This window comes from Nomascus leucogenys, chromosome 3, assembly GCF_006542625.1.
Source record: "Nomascus leucogenys isolate Asia chromosome 3, Asia_NLE_v1, whole genome shotgun sequence".
In the NCBI taxonomy this organism is placed as follows: Eukaryota; Metazoa; Chordata; class Mammalia; order Primates; family Hylobatidae; genus Nomascus; species Nomascus leucogenys.
In genome coordinates, this window is record NC_044383.1 from 100,015,026 (window position 1) to 100,042,631 (window position 27,606).

The 27,606-nt window shown below is 39.7% G+C and overlaps 1 long non-coding RNA gene across 1 annotated transcript; it reads right to left on the reverse strand.

Moving 5' to 3' along the window:
• LOC105739585 lies at nt 1–27,606 on the reverse strand. Its single transcript, XR_001115523.1, has 3 exons — nt 27,546–27,606; nt 4,797–4,951; nt 1–112 (listed from the first exon to the last, which is right to left on the reverse strand). It is a non-coding gene; the product is annotated as an uncharacterized LOC105739585 (long non-coding RNA).

Here is a 27,606-nt window from a genome sequence, read left to right on the forward strand (position 1 = left end):
ACTTGGCAGATTGTACATTGAAGAGGACTTGTTTCTTATTTAGCTGTTCAAATCACCTGGAATGGCCATTAAATTCAAAGGGATTCTGTGTTTGACTCTCTCCAAGTAGATTCTGACTAAGATAAGAAAAAGAGTGGTCTATTCAGTGGTTAGTAACCTCCTTAATCTGTGCATTTCAAAATTAAAGACCCATCTATAATCCTACCTCTTTGAGAGGCCAAGGCAGGGGGAAATATCTTGAGGCCAGGAGTTTGAGGCCAGCCTGGGCAACATAGCAAGATCCTGTCTCTACAAAAAATAAATAAATAAAAAATTAGACAGCGTGGTGGGCCTGTAGTCCCACCTACTCAAAAGGCTGAGTCAAGAAGATCACCTGTGTTCCATGGCTGAACCCTGGAGTTTAAGTTTATAGTGAGCTATGATCGTGACACTATACTCCAACCTGGGTGATAGAGCTTGTCTCAAAAAAAAAAAAGGTTAAAGGCCAAAGTACAAAGAAACCCACCATCTTACTCAGAATAGATTAAGGAGAATGTTTTCAAGGAGATGATTAAAACTAAAGGTCTTAGCTAGCAAAGCCCATAGAACCTGTTAATTCCTTTCTGAGGAAACAAACTGCCTAAATTAAATAATCACTCCACCAAAAGGCATTTAAAGGTCACTTTTAGCAGACTCCTCCTGTCAGGAACATCAGTACCAATTATTTCTGGTGTGCTAGGGATACTAGTCACCTTGTAAGACGGAAAAACAAAACAAAACAAAAAATGAGCAAACAAAACAATTGCTTTGTCATATTTCTGGAGATAGCATATCTTAAATCCAGCAAACAGACTCTAGAAAAACAGGAAAAATCGGCCTTTTCAGCACTGAACTTATGAACCTAACCATGAAGTACGACTCAGACTGGGCCTTATTGAGAGTTATCTGGGTCTTGGGCATTCTGATTCCTCCAACAGCTAGGTGCAGATGTGGTATGGTCAAAAGCCAAGATTCAAGTCAGGAGGCCCAAATTTAAATCTAAGCTTTACACATAGCTCAGGCATGTACCAAATGTCTCAGAATTTAAGAATCTTCCTCTTCAACAGGAAGATAGTGATATGTACAATACCAGGCTATAGTGGCACTGAAACGAGGTAATGTATCTAATCTTTTAGATTAGCTTATTAAAGGGTCTATACACAGTGTGTGAACAGTAAATACTACGGTAAGAAATGAGTTGTATGCACTTGGCCAACTCACTCCATTTCTCTGGATTTCAGTTTCCTTATCTGTAAAATGGGAAATAATTAATACCAATCCCTTAGACTACACAGAGACACAGGGGCAGAAGTGGTGGCGGTGAAGACAACAGAAGCAAAGGAGGCCAGACCTTCACCTCCCCACTGCACACAAACTGTTCACAGGACGGTCAAGGCAGGCCCTTCATCTGCATTTTTTTTTTAGACGGATTCTCGCTCTATCGCCCAGGCTGGAGTGCAGTGGTGCCATCTCAGCTCACTGCAACCTCCCCCTCCTGGGTTCAAGTGATTCTCCTGCCTCAGCCTCCCAAGTAGCTGGGATTACAGGTGCATGCCACCATGCCCGGCTAATTTTTGTATTTTTTTTTTTGATTCAAAATAACATAAGTTTATTATTTCACCATGCTTGGCTAATTTTTTTATTTAATTATTTAATTTTTTTTTTTTTAGAGACAGGCTCTCACTACATTGCCCAGGCTGGTCTTTAACTCTTTATTTTTTTTATTTTTTTATTTTTATTTTTTTATTTTTATTATTATACTTTAGGTTTTAGGGTACATGTGCACAATGTGCAGGTTTGTTACATATGTATCCATGGGCCATGTTGTTTTGCTGCACCCATTAACTCGTCATTTAGCATTAGGTATATCTCCTAATGCTGTCCCTCCCCCCTCCCCCAACCCCACAACAGTCCCTGGAGGGTGATGTTCCCCTTCCTGTGTCCATGAGTTCTCATTGTTCAATTCCCACCTATGAGTGAGAGCATGCAGTGTTTGGTTTTTTGTCCTTGCGATAGTTTACTGAGAATGATGTTTTCCAGTTTCATCCATGTCCCTACAAAGGACATGAACTCACCATTTTTTATGGTTGCATAGTATTCCATGGTGTATATGTGCCACATTTTCTTAATCCAGCCTATCGTTGTTGGACATTTGGGTTGGTTCCAAGTCTTTGCTATTGTGAATAGTGCCGCAATAAACATACGTGTGCATGTGTCTTTATAGCAGCATGATTTATAGTCCTTTGGGTATATACCCAGTAATGGGATGGCTGGGTCAAATGGTATTTCTAGTTCTAGATCCCTGAGGAATCGCCACACTGACTTCCACAATGGTTGAACTAGTTTACAGTCCCACCAACAGTGTAAAAGTGTTCCTATTTCTCCAATTTTTGTATTTTTAATGGAGATGGGGTTTCACCATGTTGGCCAGGCTGGTCTTGAACTCCTGACCCCAGGTGTTCCGCCTTCCTCAGCCTCCCAAAGTGCTAGGATTACAGGCGTGAGCCACTGCACCTGGCCTCATCTGCATTTGTGTGTGTGCTTTAAACAAAAGAATGTATGGAAAGAACTTACATTAACACATTATATTATAAAATAATAGCAATTCTTAATATCCTGTTCCATAAATTTCATCTTTTATAAAACAAATACATATTTCTTAGTTAACTACTGTTTAAGCCCTTGATTCATCCCTTAATTAATTAATCAAGCCCTAATTAATCCTGAAGCTAGCTCCCTCCAGGGGGTTAGTCTTGGTGATTTCCTCGGTCTGCTGAGAAGAGAAATGGACAGAGACCCTCCAATCAGATGAAATTCCAAAGAGAGTCCCCACTGGACTCACACTCAAGCTCCCTGCTTCCTTCTCTAGAGAACTGCAAGTAAATTACTTCCCAGAGCTTTGGGAGCCTCAGCGAACAACATATGGATTAGAGAAATGGGTTAGTCTATCTCCTGGCTTCTCTTCTAGGAGAGAAGACAATCTGCTATAGAAGTGTCAAATATGAAGGTTTCACATTTCACATCTACTTTGCATCTTTTTGAGTTTCTTTTAACAGCAACCTGAAAAGCTCCTTCACTTATGCCCAATACTGCAAAATGTTGGGCTTGTGAATTTAGAAACACTGTCAACACTTTGCTGCAGGTAGATATTAATTGAATGTCTGTAGAAATGCACTAGATGCCAAACACTTTCTGATTGAGGAAAAGTAAGCACAATGAAATAATTAGATATGATTTGCCATTTCTTTACAAATGTTGCTACATACTCAATTCAGCAGCATGTGATTTCTCACTTTCATTATTAGCTTCCTTGTATTCATTGTGTCTAGCTCTCTGGAAGTGGTTTTTTAAGCCCTTGAAAATCAAATAATGCAGTATTAAAAATCAATTTACTAGGTTAATCATAATGCTTTTCTCATTATGGTGTGCACCTGTAATACCAGCTATTTGGGTGGCTGAGATAGGAGGAGCACTTGAGCCCAGGAGTGCCAGATCAGCTGGGGCAACATAGCAAAACCCAGTCTCTAAAAAAAACTAAACTAAAAATAAAATAAATAATGCTTTTCTCAGCACTACCAATTCAACTGAAATGTGGCTCTGTAACAATACCGAGAGAATGCAGGACTTTCAAACATCTTTAAGGAAGAAAGTGGGTACTCCGGATTTAGACATGGAGTTATCACTAGATATTTGAGGAATATATGTAAATTCCAAAGTTATTTTAAATGCTTATTTTAAAAGTTATTTTAAAAACAAAGTTGGGATCATCGGGAAGATATATGTGCTACTTACCAATATTTCTAGCTTCCCTCTTTTAGGACAAGGGAATATTATATTGTCCTACCACCTTCGAATTATTAACAGATGTAGCCATGTGACTTCTTTTGGCCACCAGAAGGAAGTGTTTCATTTCTAACATTCTCCTGACCTGCCTGGCTAGCAGGGATGCACACACAGCAGAGCCATCACATGAGTGAGGGATGCCCTTGAGAATCACTCAGCCATTTAGCAGACTTGGCATGAGAAAGAGAGAAACTCTGTCACTTTTTAGACACAGATTTATTTGCTTCCACAATGTGGCCTAGCCTTTCTCACCAGTACAGAGTCCACCAAGCCCTACCATAGCAAACTTCTTTAGGTCCCTAAGAATGTCCTCAATATTGTCCATTCACCCTTCTCACTACCCATTCTGTTCTCCTGCCTCCCTTTCATAAGGACCCTGATGTGTACATTAGGCCTACCAGGATAACATACCCCATCTCAAGGTCCTTAACTTAATTGCATCTGCAAACATCCTTCTGCCATATAAAATAACATTCTCAGCTGGTGTCTATTAATCATCTTATCTCACCTTGCTCTTCTACCATTCCACACCCCTTCTCACCCTTGGCTAACACAGTGTCTTAAACATACATCCCTGCTGAATAAATAAATGCTTAGTTCAAAATGTATACCGTATCAGAATCTCTGCTTTATCAAAAGCCCAGACAATATGGTTAATAAAGCTACACACACACAAACATACACACAAAGAAAAAGCTAATGCACCTCATGAAACAAAACTAGGTAAGAAGAAAGTTGCTCAATCCAGGCTATCAAAATTAATGGGAAAAGGAAGTAAACGATCCTCTCATACTGACACTCAGTAGTAAGTCCTTAAGAAATATTTAAAAATGCATCAAGTCTACGATTCTTTGCAGAAACACACATATTGTATATACATATACCAGTAGTTAATACACATGCATGGAATCAAACCACCAATAGCTCCGCAGAACCTAAGCCATATGTCTTCTTGCAGAGAGTTGCTTATTAGCTGTCTTTCATTCCTTCCATATTAGACAATTCGAGAAAGGTAGAGACAGTCATTTCATTCTTCTCAGTTCTATTTCTGCTTTCTTAGTGTCTTCATATTCATCAATTCACAAGGGCCCTGGGGCGAGAAAACAGAACAAAAATCTCTCTTTAAACATGTGATCTCTCAAATCTGCCAAACTTAGTGACTACATGATAATTGTTTCAACCACTTTCTTCTGCTGCCCCATACTTAATACACCACAAGATTGAAGACATTCTCTTTTATCTGCTGTTCAATTTGCTTGCTCTCCAGCCACCTACCTATAGTTTTCACCATTTTTTCAGAAGTACAACCTTGACAGTTCTGGGATCTTCCAATGGTGAGTTTAAACTAACTTGAGCAACTATCTACGGGGCTTCTAATTATCCCATGAGTGAATCCAATAATTGAGTTGAAAATAAATTTCAACCACAACAATACAGTTTTAGCTCAAGTGCAGTTTCTGAAGTAGAAACTGAAAATATGAGACTAAAGTATTATTTTAAGGGGCTATTACAGGGAGAAAATGGTAAAAAATTTTTTGCCTCTGACAAGAACTACATGGGGGTTAGCAGCCACATAGCGGCCTGAGGCCTGGGAGGTGATGGCCTCCCTGGCTGTGGCTGTGAACTAGGATCAGCTGAGCCACAACAGTGAATCCCACAACATTCTCTGACACCCCAGACTAACCCCCTGCTCCTATAGACTTTCTGCCCTTGAACTTCTCAGCTGCTCTCATCTCCTTTCCAGGTTTGTCAATTCTAGGTTTTCAGCTCACTTTATTCCCTAGCTTAGTTTCTTTATTCATAAAATAATGTTAGAAGAATGAATAAGGTAAATATGTAAAACATGAGCATAATACCAGTATACTAGATCACAAAAAAAAAATGTTACTTGGTTCATTCATTCATGTAATCACTAAATGTATTGAGGGCTTAATACGTGTAAGTCTTTCCACTAGGTGTGGGAGATATTATGACCAAAAAGTCACAGTGCTTATCCACAATTATTCCACACTACAGAGCAGTTTTTGAGCTAGAATCTATGGAACTCTAGGGTATGGATATATATAACTTCAGAAGCTCTGTGAACTTCTGAAATTGTGAGCAGAATAATGTTATGTTTATATGTGTTTTACGTTTTATTTTATAATTATCATTATATTTTGAGACAGGGTCTCACTCTGCTGGCCAGACAGGAGTGCAGTAGCATGATTATAGCTCACCACAGCCTTGAATTCCTGGGCTCAGGAGATGCCCCCGTCTTAGTCTCCTGAGTAGCCAGGACTATAGGATTGTGCCACCACACCTGGCTAATATATTTTTTTAATCTTTTCAATAAAGGTCAGGTTTTGCTATGTTGCCCAGGATTGTCTCAAGCTCCTGGGCTCAAGTGATCCTCCTGCCTTAGCCTCCCAGTGTGCTGGGATCATAGGCATGAGCCCCCACACCTAGCCAAGAGTACTTTTCTAAAGAGAGAAGGCCCATTTCTTTCAACAGATCCTTAAAGGGATCTGTATTGTGGTCATTCTTGGTTTTCACCTACCCAGCATGCCTCTCCTGATAGCACAACACATTCCTTCCCCTCGAAGAAGTACCATTTGCCATTCTCAATCGATATGGTTTGGGTAAGGGCCAATCCCACCACCTGCCTCCAGGATTAGCCCCCATCCAAACCATATGGATTGAGACTGGCCTAGCTGGGCTAAACAAAGCAAAAAGGACATATACTTCCCAACAAAGCTTCAAAACTTGTAGAATTTAAGCCATAAATGTTTATAGCCATCTTTGCCATCATGTGAGAAAGGCTGCCTAAAATAGAATAAGGAAGAAAGCTAAGTCAAAAGCTGAAAAAAGGCAAACTTACAGAACTTTTGTTGGAGGAGTTAATTTCAGCTAAAATTGAGGTCAATTCCAGCCTGGGACTTTTTGGTTACATAAGAAATAAAGCTCTGTCTTCCTGAAATCTGTTAGAATTGTCTTTCCCTCCTTTTCAGTGAGATTCAATCCTGCTAATTCAGTTTAAATCTCCCATACCCACCTCCCCACTCACCAACAAATAAACAAAACTCCTAGTTTATTGTCCCAGATACTAAGCTATCCAAACCATGGGTTATTTATTCAACTTAGCTTTATTAATCATAGGGCTGATTACTTTATGTATCCTGAAATACAAACTCCACCCCACCACGAGGCCACAGTTTACCATGCCCCCTCATTTTACTTTATCTCCACATCCACTTCTTCCAACCTTGCAGAACCCAAAAACAGAGATCATGTTTTCCTCTAATTGACTCTGAGCCACTTACAGAATCACAAAATCACCAAAATAGTTTCCTCCCTGTGTTTTCCCTCCATATTCAATATGTCAAAGTGATTATACATCCTGTGTCCCCAATCAACATAGTAGCATTCAATATTTAGTACACTCTCAACAATTATTGGTGGAATAAATAAAATCAGCCATGCTGGAACTTTATCTGTTGTTCTTAAGAGAAAGAGAAGCTGCCAGAATTGGAGCTTGATCCAGGGCTACCCAGGGGACCAACCTCTAGGGAAGAAGATGTTGGTTTCATAGTTACTTGGTCCGTTACAGTTCGCAGAGGACAGTGCACACAAAATCAGAAAAGCAGGTCAGCTTATTGCAGTAAATGTGAGGCAATAGCTAGCTTCATTTTGATAGCACAAATTTTAGACCGTACCCTAATGAAACTATAATACATGAATAAAAAATGAAAGTTAATATATGAAAGTGAAACCAATCATTACAATAAAAGGATGGGATTGAGGCTATATTTTCTAATTATGAAAAATCTCTTTTATGATATTTAATGTGATTTAAAGGATTTTCAAAACACTTAGTACAAATCTCTATTTAAATATTAATGTTTAAAAAATATTGCAGCCTAGGCAACATAGCAAGGCTCTGTCTCAAAAAAAAATATTGCAGATTTTCACTTATGTTACAACATATACTCAAGTGGGAAATTCCCTGGTGACAAAATATCTAGAAAGTATGGCAATAAACACACACGCGCACACACGCACACACACGCACACACACTTGAATTAAAGGAATGAGCCCATTTAATGAAATGGACTATATTTTATCATGATATGTAAATAGCATTTCAGTTATATAAAAAATACTACAAAAATCACTAGAGCAATTTGTTTCATTGCAAGACCTGAACATAAGGTATATATTTTTGCAACTGTGTTTTTTAGAAAAGAAGAAGTAAAAGAAGAACCACCTGCACCTAGGTGGCAATTCCCCATCACAGTGGGAGGGAGCCAGTCTTGGCCACTGGGCACAGAAGAGACTGCTTAGGAAATCCCTGTGAGCTCTAAAGGAAGTGAGAAAACACAGAAATGCAAAGCTCCAATACTCCCCCACGTATCACAGACTTCTCTAAATTTCCATTGGATGTTTCAAGAGTTGGTCCTGGTGAGGTGGAAGGGGGAGACCAAAGGGAAGAGAAAAAAAAAACAAAGGCCATTTGTAGGGAAGCTGAAAGGACACAGAGGTATAGAGGCAGAAATGGTGGCAGTGATGACATATGGGGCAAATGTGCCCAGACCCTCAGCCTCCCCACTGCACCCACACTGTCCACAGGACAGGTGGGGCAGGACCTTCATCTGTGTCCTCCAGTTGAGGGGTTGTCTGCATGATCTGAAAGAGAAGTGTGAAACTCCAGAAGGGGGGAAAAATGCCTCTTTTGAAGGGGACTTCCCTTGCCAGTGAGGTTTCAGATCATGTTCTGTAACAGCCTACTGGCCTGTGACAGGGCCTCCAGGAAATGAGACAACTCAGACGCAAAGTACTAAGGGAAAAATTTCAGTAGTGGCTTGAGAAAACTAACTGTTGAGTCTGACGAAGCAAAGTTCTAAGATAGTGCGAAGTATAACTAGGGCTGCTTTGAAAAGGAAACCCAGAGAGCAAGGAGAGGTGTTGCTTAGTTTTAAAAAATAATTAGAGCTTCTGTTTATTGAAAGCCTACCATGTGTCAGGAGCCTTCCATGCCTTATCTCTTATTCTTACATCAAATGACATGAAATTGACATTATTATCTCCATTCTCATCTGTAAAGTGAGAAAACATACTCAGATAAATTAAGTAAATTGGCCAACATCATCCAGTTCCAGGGCCACAATTCAAGACAAGGTCCATCTGATACCAATTACCATGCTTCTGCCTTGACCCTTCTGTCATTAATTCATGTGGTTCACTGTGAAAGTCACAGACTTCTTTAAACCTAGATTTCCCCTTATGACATGGTACAAGGAAACCAAAAGTTAGATAAAATCATAGCCTATGATGAGCTAATTTAATCCTCAATCTGTCTCTGTCACTAGCCAGTTCTGTGGAAATGGACAACTCAAGTAACTTCTCCAGGTCCCAGTGTTCCCATCTAAAAAGTGGGGTTGTAGTGGGCCCCTACAGCTCTTGACTTCTATGAGGCACACCGAGTCCTCACATGCCAACATAAAAAAGGAAATTTCAAAATTGTCTTTGTTTTTTAACAAAGTATATGAGGGGATTATTCCAGTTCTCTATGAATAATATATATATTTAAAGAGCCTATGTTTAAAAAATTAAAATGCTTTAAAACATTTTCTAGATGGCCTTACAAATGGAAAAAAAAGTATTCCTAGCCAACCCTCTGTCAGCAGAAAGGCCACACAGAAAAAAGCAAATCACAATTCTTTACCCCTCTCAGCACAAATCATTACTCACCGTGGGAAAATGATTACTTGCCAGGAAGTAGAGCCTATGAATCATTATACTGTTGTCCTTGACCTCTGATAGAGCAAGAATTAGGGGAAAGACTGAAAAGCTGGGGTGTGAACTCTGATTTGCCAATAGTTCCACTCATGGCATCATAAGGCAATGAAAACTGAAAGCTGATCGAGCCGTAGGGCTGTCAAGTCCTGGTGCTGCTGCAGTGCATGTCTGAGCCCAGAGCAGAATGACATGGGCCCCTGACTTTCTGAGTCACTCCTTGGGTCTGAGTCTTCACAGCCCCAGAGTCATTTATCAGCAAATACAAACAATGCCATCCCTGGGCTTGTCCCGACAGTCAACCTACTTGTTAATGCCTGTGTAAGAGATACCCAGCTTGGAAACAGGAACAAAAGTCACAAGGAAGGGGTTAAGTTGCCTAACATCAGCATTCATTTCCTAAAATAAAAACACATGAAAGATAGACACCACAAATATGTGTTCCCTTGTGGTATAAGCAAATGTTGTGCTATAATTTCTCTACTGTTGCTAATAAGATATGACACACAACTGTAAATTCTTTTTTTTTTTTTTTTTTTTTTTTTGAGACAGGATCTTGCTCTGCCATGCAGGCTAGAGTGCAGTGGCACAATAATGGTTCACCGCAGCCTCGACCTTTCAGGCTCAAGCAATCCTCCCACCTTGGCCTCCCAAATAGGTAGGATAGGCCAGGTGTGGTGGCTTATGCCTGTAATCCCAGCATTTTGGGAGTCTGAGGTGGGACGATTGCTTGAAGCCAGGAGTTCAAGACCAAATAGCTAGGACTACAGGCATGAGCCACCATACCCAGCTAATTTTTGAGTCAGGGTCTCGTGTGTTACTCAGGCTGGTCTCAAACTCCTGGGCTCAAGCGATCCTCACACCTCTGCCTCCCAATGTGCTGGGATTACAAGCATGGGAGCCACCTGTAGGTGGGTGAGGAGCAGCGATCCTCCCACCTCTGCCTCCCAAAGTGCTAGGATTACAGACATGGGAGCCACCTGTAGGTGGGTGGGAAGCTACCATGCCCAGCTCGCAAATACTTTTTGTATTATGTTTTTCTACACGGCCTTTGATGTCTTTAGAAAATGTTTGTTTTAAGCAAGGATCTTTTTGTGACTAAAAGCATAGAAAAATACAACATAGTTAATATGTTACACACCAAATATACAAAATCCTAGAAACTTACAGAAGGAGATAGGAAAATTGATCTTATAACTAATCTGAATATTGTTCTCTACTTTCCTTAATGTTTTTAAAGGTAGTGAAAGTAAAACTGCATTGTTCTGATGATGTAGAAGGGAGAATGTTTAAAATTCCTCCCAGTTTTAGGAGGAGATATTAGAACCTGTCTTTATTATACTGCATTGATTAGAGGGAAGAGGGTATTACAGCCAAAGTGTTACCTAATCATTAGGCTTTCACTGTATTTGATCCCACCTTCTTACTGGTTTAAATAAAATTTGAGCATGTACCACCATATATCTATGTTTTTATTTATGAATGACATAATTTTTATTAATTTATTGTGAGTAATAAAAATCATTCATAAAAATACATCTTTTTAAAGATGATATTTATTAATAATGATACATTTATATATTTTTATTATTCCCTTTTTCTGTACCTCAATAGATCATGTGCACCCCACTTTGGGACCACTGACCTTTTAGTTTGCTTGTCATGATAGAACTCATCTACTAAAGGAACTCTGGAATGTTTGAGTCGCTAAATAATCTAGTTATAATCCAAAATAGCCTGTTAATTTCAAGATTGATCTTCAGGCAACTAAACTAATCACTCATAAGAAATCACAAGGTAAAAGAGTTCAGGTCACTGTTTGGTTAGCTTACAAAGAGTTACTTCTATTTCCCTAAATGTTTTTGAATCACTGCCCATTGGCTTTGAAGGGACAACTAAATATCATCTCCTCAGTAATGTCATTTTCCCTCAAGTGTCTTTAACACAGAGCTGTTTCTCTAGAAGAGAACAAGGTTATATAAATGGGAGAGAACACGTCTCCCTCCAAGATAGTTATGCCACATGGGGAAGATTCCACAGAAGAGAGACAAGGCTGAACAGAGATGATGGTTCTTTTACCTGGACATGGTGATAACTCAAGTTTCTAGATAAACTTGAGTACTATTACTTAGTACTGAGTAAACTTGAGTACTATTACTCAGTACTGAGTAATAGTACTGGTACTGTTGGAAGAACACATAAAACGTCTGGCACAATCAGTGAAAGAAACATGGGCCTGGGTCCGGGTGTTAGATGGGTACAGGAGAGCACTAAACCTCTCACACTCACTCTCCACTTATATGCCCCAAATCACAAAATTCCCCTACTTGAAGAGCGTACACTCCCCACTCAATTCACGTCCCATTTAAAAGTGTATTTGTTTGCTTTTCTAATGGGTTGGGGAAACTCACTAAACCACTATTAACACTTAGTGTGACCTTCAGGAAGAGGCCTCATGAACTAATAAATGTGCTAAGAGGATCTGAAATGTTGGTGATGGGGGTGTGGCAAAGAAGGAAGGATGAAAGGGAGAAACCTGTTTGGAAGCCTATTGATTTCTAAGGGGGTAATGCTGAGGTGGGGGAAAGTGGTGAATAAATTATCTGACAGGAAAGCAACATCATTCACACTTTTGTTTAGAAATCATTCTAATGAGAGCCACCCTAAATTTTGGTTCTATGTTGGGTTAGTTCCACAATCACTGAAATGAGGAAGTGAGCTCAACAGTTTTGTAAACCTCAGAGTTGACAAGAAGTTATGAAAATTCCCAGTGAGGTTACATTAGACACTAGCACTTAAACAAGGAAAAGCAGGGAGATTCCATTGATGAATCATATCTAAGGGACAAGGGAGGCTGTAGGGTTTTCTCAGACAAAACGAGTCTTTACAAAATTGGAGAGAACCAAATGGAGTTAACAAGTTTGGAAGATATAGGTGTATTTCCCACAGAACATGAGAAGGAACACTAAATGAGAAATTCCTGGAAACAAAGACTGATGCAAGAAGAATGCCTGGTTGGAAGTAAAAAAGCAAGAGCAAAGATGCTGGTTCTGAGGCCACAGGCAATGTTGGGGAAGGATCTTGGGACTGAGTCAGCTGGGACCAAGGAAGAGCCAATCATACCCGGATGGATTTAAGGAATGCTAAGACAGGTCCAAAGTTGGAGAGAAGAGGTGACCAGCTAGCCTGAGGACAGGGCCAGACACCGTAATACCAAATTCCTTACAGAATCAGCAGGGTAGCGCAGTGTCCCGGGGCAGGAGAGATGACCTTGCCAGAGGTGTTTTGATGGTAGAGGCTGAAGGAGACAGAGATTAAGTGTACCAAGAAGAAGTACATTTATGGGAGACTAACATAGATGAAAATTTCTGGTAAAGTTTTTTCCTATTGAACACATCTGCTATAAAGCCTTTGGCATCAAATTTTGTATCATACAAAAATCATAACAGCACTGAAGTGACTAATAAACGAGTGATGTCAAACCTAATGTGAGCATAAATAACTTTGAACACCTTAGATGGTAATTTGGAAGGTTCTAATTGCATCTTGACAACAAAACATAAACATTAGAGTCTATATGATGTCAAAACATTGGAATGGAAAAAGAAAAATAAGCATCTTTTTCTGCAAAGGCCAAACATTTGTATATTTTGGAAGACTAAATATATGTTTGATAAAACCACGGTATATAAAGTCAAGGCATTTTATGATCTTCCTGGATGTAATTATTTTCCATGGCTTTGTGTAATCATGGTAAAATAGTAATAATTCAATAACTAATAGCTAACTATAATAATAATTAACATGTAACAGTGACTGAGTTTCCAATAACTGTATGATGTGTGTATTTTTAGTGCCTGTATTTTATACATGAGTCTTTTACAAATAAAGTAATTTGCTCAGTCACACAAAGGCAGAGGCAGGACTCAGAACTATATCTGTTTCCAGAATCCTAGCTCATCCTACATCTGGCCATTTACATAGTTTTAATTGGTTTTAAACAAGTTTTTTTTTTACATTAGAAATCACTTCTGTAATAACATTTTATCTTATTGCATCCTGTTTTATTACAGTGAAAGGACCTGCTTACTTATTATCTCCCCAGCTACACTGGAATTCTTCCACAGCTTACATGAGGTCATCAGCCTCTGGCCATGTCTGGAAAACAGCAGGAGCTAAACTAATGTTTATTAAACTAAACTAGATCTAAAATGGATACAAAATTAACAGTTCTGGCTGAGCACAGTGGCACACACCTATAATCCCAGCACTTAGGGAGGCCAAAGTGAGAAGATCACTTGAAGCCAGGAATTTGACACCAGCCTGGGCAACACGGAAAGATAACAAGACTCTGTCTCTATAAAACAGTTTAAAAATTAGCCAGGTGTGATGGTGCATACCAGTCATCCCAGCTACATGGGAGGCTGAGGTGGAAGGATAGCTTGAATCCAGGAGTTCAAGGCTGCAGTGAGCTATGATCACCCCACTACACTGCAGCCTGGGCAACACAGAGAGACTCTGTCTCAAAAACTAAATAAATAAAAATAGAAGAGTTTTGCTAGAGTTCAGAAAGCATGTCAGATCATTTGCATCTTAATTAATGGTACATTTGCTTCCAGACTTAAGCAAACAAGTTTCATCTACAACTTAGACTTCATTGGTTCTTTCAATATTAACATAACTTCGATGCAGTTTTATTGCTCTACATGTGTGTAGTTCAGCTTGTTTATTATGACTTTCCTTTTTGTTTTCCCTTTAGTTGATTACCTGCCAGCTTTTCTACACTTCTTTCTCACTCCCCACCTTGTCACTGCCTCTAGACAAACCTATTTAGTCATTTGTTAGATTAAAGATAAAAAAGACACAGGAAGAAAAAACAAACATGAACCTTGGGCATAGACTTTTTTTCTTCTCTCTCTTTCTTTCTTTCTTTCTTTCTTTCTTTCTTTCTTTCTTTCTTTCTTTCTTTCTTCTTTCTTTCCTTTCCTCTCTCTCTGTCTCTCTCTCTCTCTCCCTTTCACTTTCTTTCTTTTTTTCGACTGGTTCTTTTTTTTTTTTGACACAGAGTCTCGCTCTTGCTGCCCAGGCTGGAGTGCAGTGGCGCAATCTCAGCTCACGACAACCTCTGCCTCCCAGGTTCCAGCAATTCTCCTGCCTCAGCCCCCAAAGTAGCTAGGATTACAGGTGCCTGCCACCACACCCAGTTAATTTTTGTATTTTTAGTAGAGACGGGGTTTCACCGTATTGGCCAGGCTGGTCTCAAACTCCTGACCTCAACTGATCGCCCACCTTGGCCTCCCAAAGTGCCAGGATTACAAGCGTGAACCACCACACCCAGCCCGAGACGGGTTCTTACTACGTTGCCCAGGTCCAGGCTGCTCTTAAACTCCTAGGGCCAAGGGATCCTCCTGCCTCTGCCTCCAGAATAGCTGGGATTACAGGTGTGCCATTGCACCTATCTTTAGACTTTTTAATTTTATTTCCCAAATTACCGTAAAAGCAGCTTAGAATTTTTTTTTTTCTCTTCTGTTTTAGCCCATGTTATAACCTGGACAGGCAACTACTGATTCTTAATGTCTGGCCACTGATTTTTAAGTGCTTAAATATTCAAAAGTTTGTTAAGCATATTATTTAATATTCACTTATTATTCAGAGTCTGTGCCTAGGCGGAGCTCCTAATAAAAACACAGAAGACAACTGTTGGCATTCATTTTCATGCCATAATCAAAATACATTTCCTGATGGTGGGGAGTGCTTGCATGATCACCTCCCTGCAGAACCAGGCTGGGGTGGTCACTACAGGTTAATCCAGATACAAGAGCTATTTTCAAACACTCCCAATGCCCATAAGGAGAGCAGGCTCAGGAGCAGGGCCCATGGCTATCCATCAGTGTGAATCTCTAGATCCATCCCTTCTATTTGCTTTCCTGCAGGATAAATACATTTTTTGAACTTGTACTGATCAATTTCAGCTGCATAGAAATAGAGATAGGACTATAACAAGCTCTACCTCTTTTCCCTGCAAGCCATTAAACAGATGTCAATTCTGATATGTTCTCCTCTAAAGGGGCACATTCCAGTCCTAATTTCCAGAACATACCAGGTCAAAATGTTATATGTCATTTTAAACTTCCTTCTACCTTCCCCAAAGAGTCAGCAACTAATTAATTCTTAAGAAAGAAGAAAGAAAGGAGAGGACTATGAGATTGTGTACTGAAAAATTAACACTTCAAACCCAAAATAGACATGAGTTCAAATGCTGCTTCTTAAATAGATTATATGAGCTATATTTCCTCTAGAAACGTTGTTTTCCTGATCTGTAAAATGAAGACAGAATATACTCTCATCAGGTGGTCATGGGGATTAAATGATATTATACAAACACCTACTATATACACATACACTATATATAGTTATATATATAGTTATAGATGATACATATAATACATACACTCTTACATACACACACAGTGTATAGCATGGGACCCAGTAATGGAAGCCATTGCTTATCAGTCAAACAGTACTTATTAAGTCCTAGGCAAAGTTTATAGGATTCAAAAGAGGTCCAATTTTATTCCTTTCTTCAAAGAGCTTAGGATATTATTTAAAAGTTAGGATAAAATTTTTGAAATATAATACATAATTAAGACATAAATTGTGTAATTTTTACTACATATATTGTAATTCAAAAAAAAGGAAGTAATACATAAAGATGGGTTGAATTTTTTTGATAACAAAAAAAGTTTAAGGCCTGATGTGGTGGCTCACGCCTGTAATCCCACCACTTTGGGAGGCCAAGGCAGGCAGATCACCTGAGGTCAAGAGTTCAAGACCATCCTGGCTAACATGGAAAAACCCTGCCTCTACTAAAAATACAAAAATTAGCTGAGTGTGGTGGTGCATGCCTGTAATCCCAGCTACTTGGGAGGCTGTAGCATGAGAATCACTTGAATCTGGGAGGCAGGAATTGCATTGAGCCAAGATCGCGCCACTGCACTCCAGCCTGGGTGACAGAGCAAGGCTCCATTTCCAAAAAAAAAAAAAAAAAAAAAGTTTAAATGCATATGTAAAGTTATTCTTTAAACACTAAAATAGGAACCAAATTTAAATAATACAGAATAGTTGTCTATTTTGTTCCATAGCATGGTCTAGGTTAGGACACAAGTAAAATGCATACTCAATTACTAAGCGTTTAGCGTGGCATTTTCTTCTCCTTATGCTCCATCAATATCTAAACAGCCTTAAAAGACTATTAAAAAATACTTTTCCAACTACTATTTTTAGGGACATAAGTATCAAAATATTACCTCTAATATAAATTTATTGTACAAAATTTGCATTTCATAAATTTATCTTAAAAAGTCAGGACCTCGTAGGCAATGATCTCATTTCTTCTCACATTAATGAATTACATTTTAGAGAAATTCAAGGTCAAGAGAGCCTTGATAAAATGGCAAATCATAAAAAGCAAAAGCAAATTAACACTGGGAACACTCAATAGATTTGTTCTAGCGAGTAAACAATAAGCATCCAGTTGCTATTGATAGCCTAGGTTGACTGGGAGATCTCTTACATCCTAGGGTAGTCAAAGTTGGTTACTCAAAAAGGTATTTTCTTCAGATTATTTACTCATCTAGTCAATTCCCTAATATGAGCCTGGTATCGTGTTGTAGGGAGCTGACATTATACAGGTAATCACTGCAATATAGTAAGTGTTTCAATGCACAAATATACAAATTGCTTGGGAAGCACATAATCACAGAAGAGGAAATGCCAAATTGTGGAATAGTTAGGAAGGGTTTCACTGAGGGAAATATTCATGCTGGTTATTTGACAAACAGTATCCTTGAGAAGTAGATCCCAGTAGAAGTCTCTGAGTTGTCTGCCTGGTCTCCTACCTGAGCAACCAGCACTTGATTCCTTGGCCAGATAAATGTGAGCCAAAATACCTTGTGGCTTCCTTGGAAATGCAGCTTAGCAACCATTTCTGGGGACAAAAGTCTATAGTAACAGGCACCTGGCTGTTATCATGTTTGATGGGCCTGTGTCTTTTCTTCTTTTTTAAGGACCTTAATACACCTTCCTTCCATCTCTGACTCTATATTCTCAACACTTCAAATTAACAGGGTTAGTAAGCAAGGACCAGTGGGAACAAGAGAAGGGAAAATTGTCTAATGGGCAGTTTATTAATTCAGTCCTTGGGAGTTTTCAATGAGCAGGTTGGATATATTTCCAACGTTTTTCTCAAATTTTTAGGAAAATTAACTATTAAAGTTTTTTTTTTTTTTAATAAAAAGATGTTTATAGGCTGGGCACAGTCGCTCATGTCTGTAATTGCAGGGCTTTGGGAGGTTGAGGCAGGAGGATCACTTGAGGTCATGAGTTCAAGACTAGTCTGGGTAACATAACAAGAACCCATCTCTACAAAAAAGTTAAAAATTAGCTGGGTGTGGTGGCAGGCACCTGTAGTTCTACTCAGGAGGCTGAGGTGTGAGGATTCCTTGAGTCCAGGAATTGGAGGTTGCAGTGAGCTATGATCACACCACTGCAGCATTCCAGCCTGGGCAACAAAGTGAGACCCCATCTCTAAAAAAAATAAAAAATAAAAAAAAGGGGCTGGGTGCAGTGGCTCACGCCTGAAATCCCAGCACTTTGGGAGGCCAAGGCAGGTGGATCACCTGAGGTCAAGAGTTTGAGACCAGCCTGACTAACATGGTGAAACCCCGTCTCTACTAAAAATACAAAAAATTAGTGGGGCATGATGGTAGGTGCCTGTAATTCCAGCTACTCAGGAGAATGGGGCAGGAAAATCGGGAGGTGGAGGTTGCAGTGAGCTGAGATCACGCCATTGCACTCCAGCCTGGGTGACAAGAGCAAGCCTCCATCTCAAAAAAAAAAAAAAAAAAAAAAAAAAAAAAGGCTACTTATGGTGTTTTAATTGGAAAAAAAAATCTTTGAAAAAAATAAAAACTGAGTAACATATAGAGCTGATAAAAAGGATTATGGTACCTATATACATACATAGCATTATTAAAATATACAGAATATAAACACCTATCATATACAAATCTTCTAAACAAGACCATATCTCAAGATTTCAGTCATTAACTCAAAAACCCTGCTCCTCCATGCTGCTTATTAAAATCTGTTTCAACAAGTCCTTTACACTCCTGACTCAGCCATGCGGTACATATTTTTAGTTCACAGGATTAATTGAAAATATTTATTAAACTTTCTGCCCTATCCCTCGGCTTTCTGATCACTGGGAATCTACATTTGCAGATATTCTTCAACACCCAAGCATGCACTAGACTTGATCATGTTTGCCCAAGTCTTCCAACTTGGTTCTATGCTATCTTTCATTGATAAATGAAGTTTTGTCAATTTAAGTGTATTCCATTTGGTGTGTTTTTTAGGGCTTTGCTTTCTATTTTCATTGATATTTTGCCTGGCGTCTTCCTCTTTGTCTTCTTTCTCCACTCTTCACTTTACTATTGTCTCTCAACAAACCTATTTCTAGATGTAAACATATCCATAAAGAGGGGAGCTAAGGCCAGGTGCAGTGGCTCACGCCTGTAATCTCAGCACTTTGGGAGGCTGAGGTGGTTGGATCACGTGGTCAGGAGTTCAAGACCAGCCTGGCCAACATGGTGAAACCTGTCTCTACTAAAGATACAAAAAATTAGCTGGATGTGGTGGTGGGCACCTGTAATCCCAGCTACTCGGGAGGCTGAGGCAGGAGAATTGCTTGAACCCAGGAGGCAGAGGTTGCAGTGAGCCGAGATCATGCCATTGCACTCCAGCGTGGGCCACAGGGCAAGATCCCGTCTCAAAAAAAAAAAAAAAAAAAAAACGGGGGAGCTAAAGCAAATATCTTGAGAAATATTCAGCAGGAAGTCACAACTTCCTGATCCAGGGAAGATGGCTGGGGCTTTTTAAGCACCGAGTTTCTCCAAAATGATCCAAGCTGATACTACATCATTTCTAAACCTTCCAATCTACTCGCTAAAAGCATATAGATTTATATTTAACTAAGTATATATACTAAGTGGGAGCAGAGAGTTCTGGGGTAAGGGAATATCAAAGAAATGAAAGGAAAGAAATGTATTTAAGGAACTGGATCTGAGCTGTGAGCCTCATAGGCACTATCTCATTTAATGTCTAAAACAAAACTGTAAAGTAGGTATGACTATCTCTGAGAGATAAACAGAGACTCGGAGAAGTTAATTAACTTTCCAACATTCTCGTAGCTACTAAGTGAAAGACCCAGAATTTGAAAGCAGCTGGGCTGATTCCACAGTTCATGCTTTCTACTTGCTGAACTCTGCTCTCATGCCAAATGGAACCACTATGAAGATGCTGAAAATCCATAGGGGGAGGAAAGATTTACCTTGATAAGGGAGAAAAAAGTCTACTTAAAAAAGGAAACCAGCAAACACATGATAGGATACAATAAAATGCAACAAGGAAGGTGGTCAAGAAACATAACCCATGGCCATGGACAAAAAGCAAAGAAGAGGAACGACCTGTGTTGGATGGAGGTGAGCTTTGATGTTCCCTCCTTGAGCTCATTAATATTTACCTTTCCTGGGCTGATACGGAATTTGGATTCATTGGATGATTGCTCCACGCTCTCTTTGACCTTGTTTCTGAATATGTATACAGAGTCCTGGGATCCCCATGTATTGTTGTCATTTTTCCTTCCCTAACCTCCTTGCTCACTTATCCTTACCAAAACTCTTCCCCAAAACACCAGCTAAGCTAGTAATTCTTGAAAAATAACAAGGAAGTAGAATTTGAAATTGTTTTGATAACGTCTGTGCAAACAGCTGCAAATTCTATAGATCACATCATCCTGAGGGCTGCAGTGTTTACAGTAAGAAAGAGTCAAACCAAATATTTGCATCTGGGGCTTTACCTGTTAGAACAGCAGTGAAGAGTTCAAAGTCCAGGCTCAAGGCAACCATGGAGGGCTAGCTGCAAGCTTTATGAGTGTTTCCCTCGAAGTTCCTAAGAGCTGACTCTCTTGGCCTTCTGCCGGCTCCTTTGAAATGGAGATATCAGCTCTCTTCATTCACTTATCAAAAACATGTCCATTAATGGGCCAGATAAAATTGTTTGAGTGCTCATTTGAAATCCTAAGCAGCCATTCCTGCTTTGGTCCAGGAAGACATTTAAAGTGACAGACTGACAAAAGAAGAAAAATAATTGAGGACCCTTATCCACACCATCAACACCTCTTGTTTCCTTCCCAGAATTTAAACTGAAAACCCTGGTATGCAGTAATAACTCGGAAAATACCCGGACATTCTTCTGGGAACCCCCACCACATCTTTCTTTCATTCTTTGGATCATTATGAATCAGGATTTTAAAGGGAGTAATTTCATTTTGGTTTTGGTAGATTGAAATTAATTTAGGCCATTAGATGAAAGAAAGAGAAGGAGTGGAAATGTACTCATCCTATACTACCCCAAGTCTGGAAACATTACTCTTGAAAAAAAAATTCATTTTTTTAGCACAAATGATTCCCAGGGAAAAATAAACTCACATTTCTTCTAATAAAGAAAAATATTTATTCTTTATTTTTTTTTTATTTCTTTATTCTTCTAATAAAGAAAAATAAACCCACATTTCTTCTAATAAAGAATATTGTAAGGCCCGGCGCAGTGGCTCACGCCTGTAATCTCAGCACTTTGGGAGGCCAAGGCAGGCAGATCACGACGTCAGGAGATCGAGACTGTCCTGGCTAACATGGTGAAACCCCGTCTCTACTAAAAATACAAAAAATTAGCCGGGCACGGTGGCAGGCACCAGTAGTCCCAGCTACTCGAGAGGCTGAGGCAGGAGAATGGCGTGAACCTGGGAGGCAGAGCTTGCAGTGAGCCAAGATCATGCCACTGCACTCCAGCCTAGACAACAGAGAGAGACTCTATCTCAAAAAAAAAAAAAAAAAAAAAAAAAAAAAAAAAAAAAAAAGAATATTGCAACTAGTGGAGCCTCATGTCATGCTAGAATGAGGAGTAGGTACCAGACCTACTCTGGTGAATTTTTGTGTAATACTGAAAAAAGAAGCATTATACAGGCAGTGGGCGACTTACACTGTAGGAGTTTTCTGGGCTTTCCTGATGTACATATCAGACATATCACCTAAACAGAAAAATATGTGTCTACAAATCTAGCGTGTGTCTACTGGTTGTATACAATCTAACAAAGCAAAATTGACTATGTTTTAAAACTTTGTGCTTTAAATATTCATAGCATTTCATCAATTATAGACTAAATATAGTTTCAGCCAAGTTTTGAGGATTAATAATAAAGGAAAATATCATTTACAATCTGATTTTACTTTTTGATAACTAACAAGCCAATATTTAGGGCTTGGAAAGTATTTTGCCAATTATTTTGTTCCTCTTTAAACATATCACAGAATAGTTAAAAGCTGAAATATGTCCCATTTCTTGGAGGCTTACATTACCAAGTTTTCAAAAAAGCGGGTTTTTTTTTTTTTTTTGTGGTCCTCAAGAGTATCCCTACAACCAATTTCAACTGGCCTGATAGCTTTGAAAGCCTCTGAGTCAAGGCTCAATAGCTGAAACAAAAAAGCCAGAGAATGATCTATTCAACAGACTGAGGCATGTAAGAATAAAACAAAACTGCTTTATGCCATTACCAAAACTCCTAAATTATCTTTTCCTAACTATTTAAAAGCAATAAATGCAACTCCACAAAGCCTGAGAGCCTTTCATAGTGTATGGCTGTAGTCATTCCTCAGTCAAGGCCCTGGGAAATACCACAAACCTCAGAGAATTGCACATATGTGGAAACTTTTCCCATAGAATTGTAGTAGGTGTGTGTTGTGGTTTAAGTCCCTTTATGACTAATGTAGTGGCTGATTTGTTTACGATTTCATTTCTGTTTTTTTTTGAGATGGAGTCTTGCTCTGTTGCCCAGGCTGGAATGCTGTGGCGCAATTCTCCCTGGTTCAAGCAATTCTCCCTGCCTCAGCCTCCTGAGGATATCAGGCACCAGCTACCACGTCAGGCTAATTTTTGTATTTTTAGTAGAAACGAGGTTTCACCTTGTTGGTCAGGCTGGTCTCGAACTCCTGATCTTAGGTGATCTGCCCACCTCGGCCTCTCAAAGTGTTGGGTTTACAGGTGTGGGCCACCGTGCCTGACCAAGATTTCATTTCTTTTACGGGTCTGAGTGGCTACAAAACATTGCTGTGAGGACTGTTTGTGGGGTTTTGGTTTCCGTTTCTGACCAGTGTACCAGTCCTTTTAGAAATCCGTCTCCCAAAGAAAGGATGAGAAAACTGCAGAGCGGGGAGGAGACCAGCAGAAGTCTAACTTGTGATTGTACCTCTCTGCCCTGAAGGGGAAATTTTTTTCCCAGTAATAAAAATGTGGTGGAGCCTAGATTCTTTATTCAGTTGAAGTTCCTTCCAAGAACAGCAAAGGGGGTCTCAAGGTCTAAAGCTGCTTGGGCACGTCCACATTCACCCCTGGCCTCTGCAAGATGCAACCATGTGGCCTTGGGGAACAATAAAAGCCGAGGTGCGTCAGGCCAGCCAGCTGACCATAAACTGTGCTTATCACACGAATGACTCCTTGTTTTCATGCTGAAAATATGCACCTCCTGGAAGCTCATCTCTCTTGGTCTGATGTGTGTGATGTGATTTACATTATGGAATGCGGGGGACATGTGCTCACAAGCATTCTGATTCAGGAATCGGGTTTCTATTATGTACTCCATTTGTATTGCCTTCTGCGCTGACCTTAATACATTTTTTTCTTTTTAATTTTGGACTTATTTTAGAGCAATTTATTTTCTATCAAATCCTAAGCCTAGAATGTCTACATGGAAGATAATTGCACTACAGTAAGCAAAATGTCCTGGAGGCTAATTTCACAAGTCCCATTTTCCTGTGGTCAGGGGGCCCTTGGCCTTGGTACCTAGGAAGGGTGCTCATGTGAGTAACTGAGACATGAGAACGTCCCCCTTGGCCTACTCTCTGGGCAGTTATCTTCTGCTGAGTGGTGTGTGGGTGAACATATATGGGGTTGCAAGCTCCTCAAAGAGATAAGACAGGTCTCATGGATACATCATGGATAGATTTGCCAGAACTAGTTATATTAATCTATTGTTCTTCCTCCTGAGGCTGTGTTTGTATTCACTGGAGCTTACTTCTCAGGCAAATGTAGGGAGTAACAAATAAGCTTTATGTTCCTGGGAGTCAGGAAGTCTAGTTAGCATGGTTTAAAGACTTCACCCCCTACCACTAACCCACTAGTAGATTTTCTTATCTGCACTTTAGCTTGGGAAGCCTTGGTTGGAATGAGAAGAGTCTAATCTATATATATATATATATATATATATATTTTTTTTTTTTTTTGAGATAGAATCTTGCTCTGTCGCCCAGGCTGGAGTGCAATGGCATGATCTCGGCTCACTGCAACCTCTGCCTCCCAGGTTCTAGCAATTCTCCTGCCTCAGCCTCCTGAGTAGCTGGGATTACAGGCATGTGCTATCATGCTCAGCTAAATTTGTATTTTTGGTAGAGACAGGAGGTTTCACCATGTTGGCCAGGCTGGTCTCGAACTCATCACCTCAAGTGACGCACCTGCCTTGGCCTCCCAAAGTGCTGGAATTACAGGCTTGAGCCACTGCACCCAGCCTAGATAGTTGAGTTGAGTTTTTTGTTATTTTTTTCTCTGTAGGATCTCTGAGTCTTTAATATGCTAATGGGTATTATTGTAAGTTCTAAGCGTGTATAATGTAACCCAAGTTAGCGTGACTATTGAATAGTCCCCCACCCCAATAAAAGCCTATTATTATAACTTGAGCTATAAGTTTCTATAGAATATAGTTCAAAAAACCTCTTTCTAGAAGCAGAAGTTTTCTTCCTGCTCTAAAGTTCTATGAATTTACAAAAACAATGTAGAATTACACACTTTAATGGAGATATAAAAAGAGGTCCAGTTGATGATCTTATTGTAGCAATAAAGGATTTATATTGCATGTAAACGTATTCACTATCGATAGTTTAAGCAGAAGGGTACTTATTATAACCAGTAGCTTACACCATGTAATTGAAGACCAAAAAAACTAGTCTTGAATGCTGCCAAGGAAAACCCAGGAAAAATGCCCAACCACATCAGTTTTCCTACCAAAAACACCTCTGCTGTTGCTGCTGACTTTTTGGCTCATATGGCACTAGGAAACAGAAGTGAAAACTCCATTAAAGCGCCCCTGGAAGTACTACCCATGCCATTGCGCTTGCTGAAAGCTACAATTTCCCCGTGTGTGTACGCTACCTCACCTTGCTTACTTCTGCCCCAAGCAGCACATTGTGGTAGGCAGAATTCTGAGATGCGCCCCAAGATTCCTGCTCCCTGATGTACACACCCTTTACAGTACTCTCTCCTTGAATGTGAGCAGGACATGTGAATACAATGGGATGTCACTCCCATAATTACATTCTATTATATGGCAAAAAAGGGTTTTGAAAATATAATTAAGGTGTCCAGTTAGTTGGCTGTGAATTAATCAAGAGTGAGATTACGTTGGGGTGAGCCTGACCTAATCAGGTAAGCAGTTAAAACAAAATAGAGATTCAAAGCCAAAGCCACTTTCCTGTTAGCTTTGAAGGAGAAAACTGCCATGTTGTGGGTAGGGCCATGTAGCAGAAAATGGCAAGAAGCCTCTAGGAGCTGTGAATGATCCCTGATTGATAGCCAGCAAGAAAGCAGACTTCAGTCCTATGACCACAGAAACAGAATTCTGCCAACAACCAAAAAGCCTGAGAATGATACTGATAAGATTGTAGCCCTGGCCAACATTTTTTTTTTTTTTTTTTTTTTTTTTTTTTTTTTTTGAGATGGAGTCTCACACTGTTGCCTGGGCTGGAATGCAATGGTGTGATCTCAGCTCACTGCAACCTCTGCCTCCTGGGTTCAAGCAATTCTCCTGCCTCAGCCTCCCAAGTAGCTGGGATTACAGGTGCCCTCCACCACACCCAGCTAACTTTTTGTATTTTTAGTAGAGATGGGTTTTCGCCATGTTGGCCAGGCTGGTCTCGACCTCCTGACCTCGTGATCCGCCTGCTTTGGCCTCCCAAAGTGCTGGGATTACAAGCATGAGCCACTGCGCCCAGCCCATCCCTGGCCAATATCTTGATTTAAGCCTTGTGAGACCTTGAGCAGAGGATTGGCTAATCCATGCCCATACTCCTGATTTGCAGAAACTGTGAGCCAAACAATGATGTTACTTTAAGTTTCTTAATCTGAGCATGCAGCAATAGAAAACTAATATTTGCCTTTGCATGACGGAGCCCAGTTTACTCCTCAAATTCAAATTGCAAGAGCTTTGGGAGAATTACATTGTTAGCTTTCCATACTCTAAAATTCAATAAGACAAGTCAGAAGTAGTTGTTGCTTATATTAAGCGAGTCAATCCCTAGTGTCATCCACCCACTTTTTTTGAAAATTATTTTCCAAAACATCTTTTACAGGCTATATGACAGGCTAAAAGATGTCATTTCATTTTTTGTTCGTGTAAAATGGCAAAGATCAACCTGTCCTGTGAATGAGTATTCAAGAAAAAGTAATTAACATTGCTATCAGGAATTTCCTTGTATGCATCAACCAGTTGGGTGAACTCATATAAATATTCCTGCTGATTTCTCTATTAAAAATTGCTTAGAGAATAGACAACTTAGGAGATTACTGCTACTCCAGGAGTGGCCACTTTAGCAGGACTGTTGACATGGAGACTTTCCATGACCTTACACATGTTGATAAGAATGCCTGTGCCCTCTAGTTCTCATCAGTATTGAGTAGATAGATAATATTCTCAGTGGTCTCCTCATAGAGAGTCCAGCAAACCATCAACAAAGTAAAGCTAGTAAGAGAGGGATTTTTTAAAATCTTTCAGCAGAGAAGCATTAGGGCAAGTTATATTTATCTGATCATGTACTACTACTTCTCCCAGGGAGTGTGAGAGGATGGGAGCTGATAGTGTTCCATGGAAGTAGAAAAGTTTTCTGATTCACCACAAAGCTGAATTTGTTTTCCACATAATGAATGTGTAGTATTTGATTCTCCCCACACTAAAGTGGTTTGGTTTATTTTTACATCAAGTAAATTTTAGCCATCTCCCTTGCATTATTAATACTCTCTAACCCAATCTCCTTTCATTTCAAAACCACCAATGGTGAGGAAGGGTAAACAATAAGAACGACATGTAAGAAACTGTGGGTATCCAAAAACAAAACGAAAAGCCCCATTTGCTTTACCTCATGTCGTAATTTCCCAGACTTGTTCCTCTTGGCAGTGTTGAGCTCGGCATTTTCTCCCGGGGAGCAGAGCAACTTCTTACAAAACCTTACTTCATGGGTTTTCCCAGGTGCCTGTTATTTCCTGAACAGCACATAGTAGCAGTCCCTCAATTTTTACAGTTCTGAAAGTTGGCAAAGTGCCTTCAGAAAGTCTTGTCTTATTTCAGTTGATACCTTTGCAACAACCCAATAGGAGTCAGGACATGTATCATTATTTCCAGTTTATAAACAGCAGAAACTTCCATTTCTAGAGTTACATAACTGGCTTACACTATGATAAGCCATGGCATGGAGATCAGAACCCAAGTCTTTGGAGTGTAAATGAGGCAGTCTTTCCCCAGGACTCCTATCTTCTTACCAATACATCAGTGAATGGCTAGAAATAAAAATTTAATAGGCAATGGCTTCCTGCTGTTCTCTAGTCTTGCCTACCCAAATCCTCTTCGCACTCAGAAAATGCACATGAGACACTATTGACAAAACTAAGTACAAGTTTCCAAGCATTGACCTTTGAATAGGAAGGAAAAAGAAAAAAGAAATTTCCAAGGATAAATTTGTATACTGCTTACCTCATAAGTTTTACCCTTTTTCCTCCAGACCAACCATTTCTTATAGCCTGTTCCTAACTCC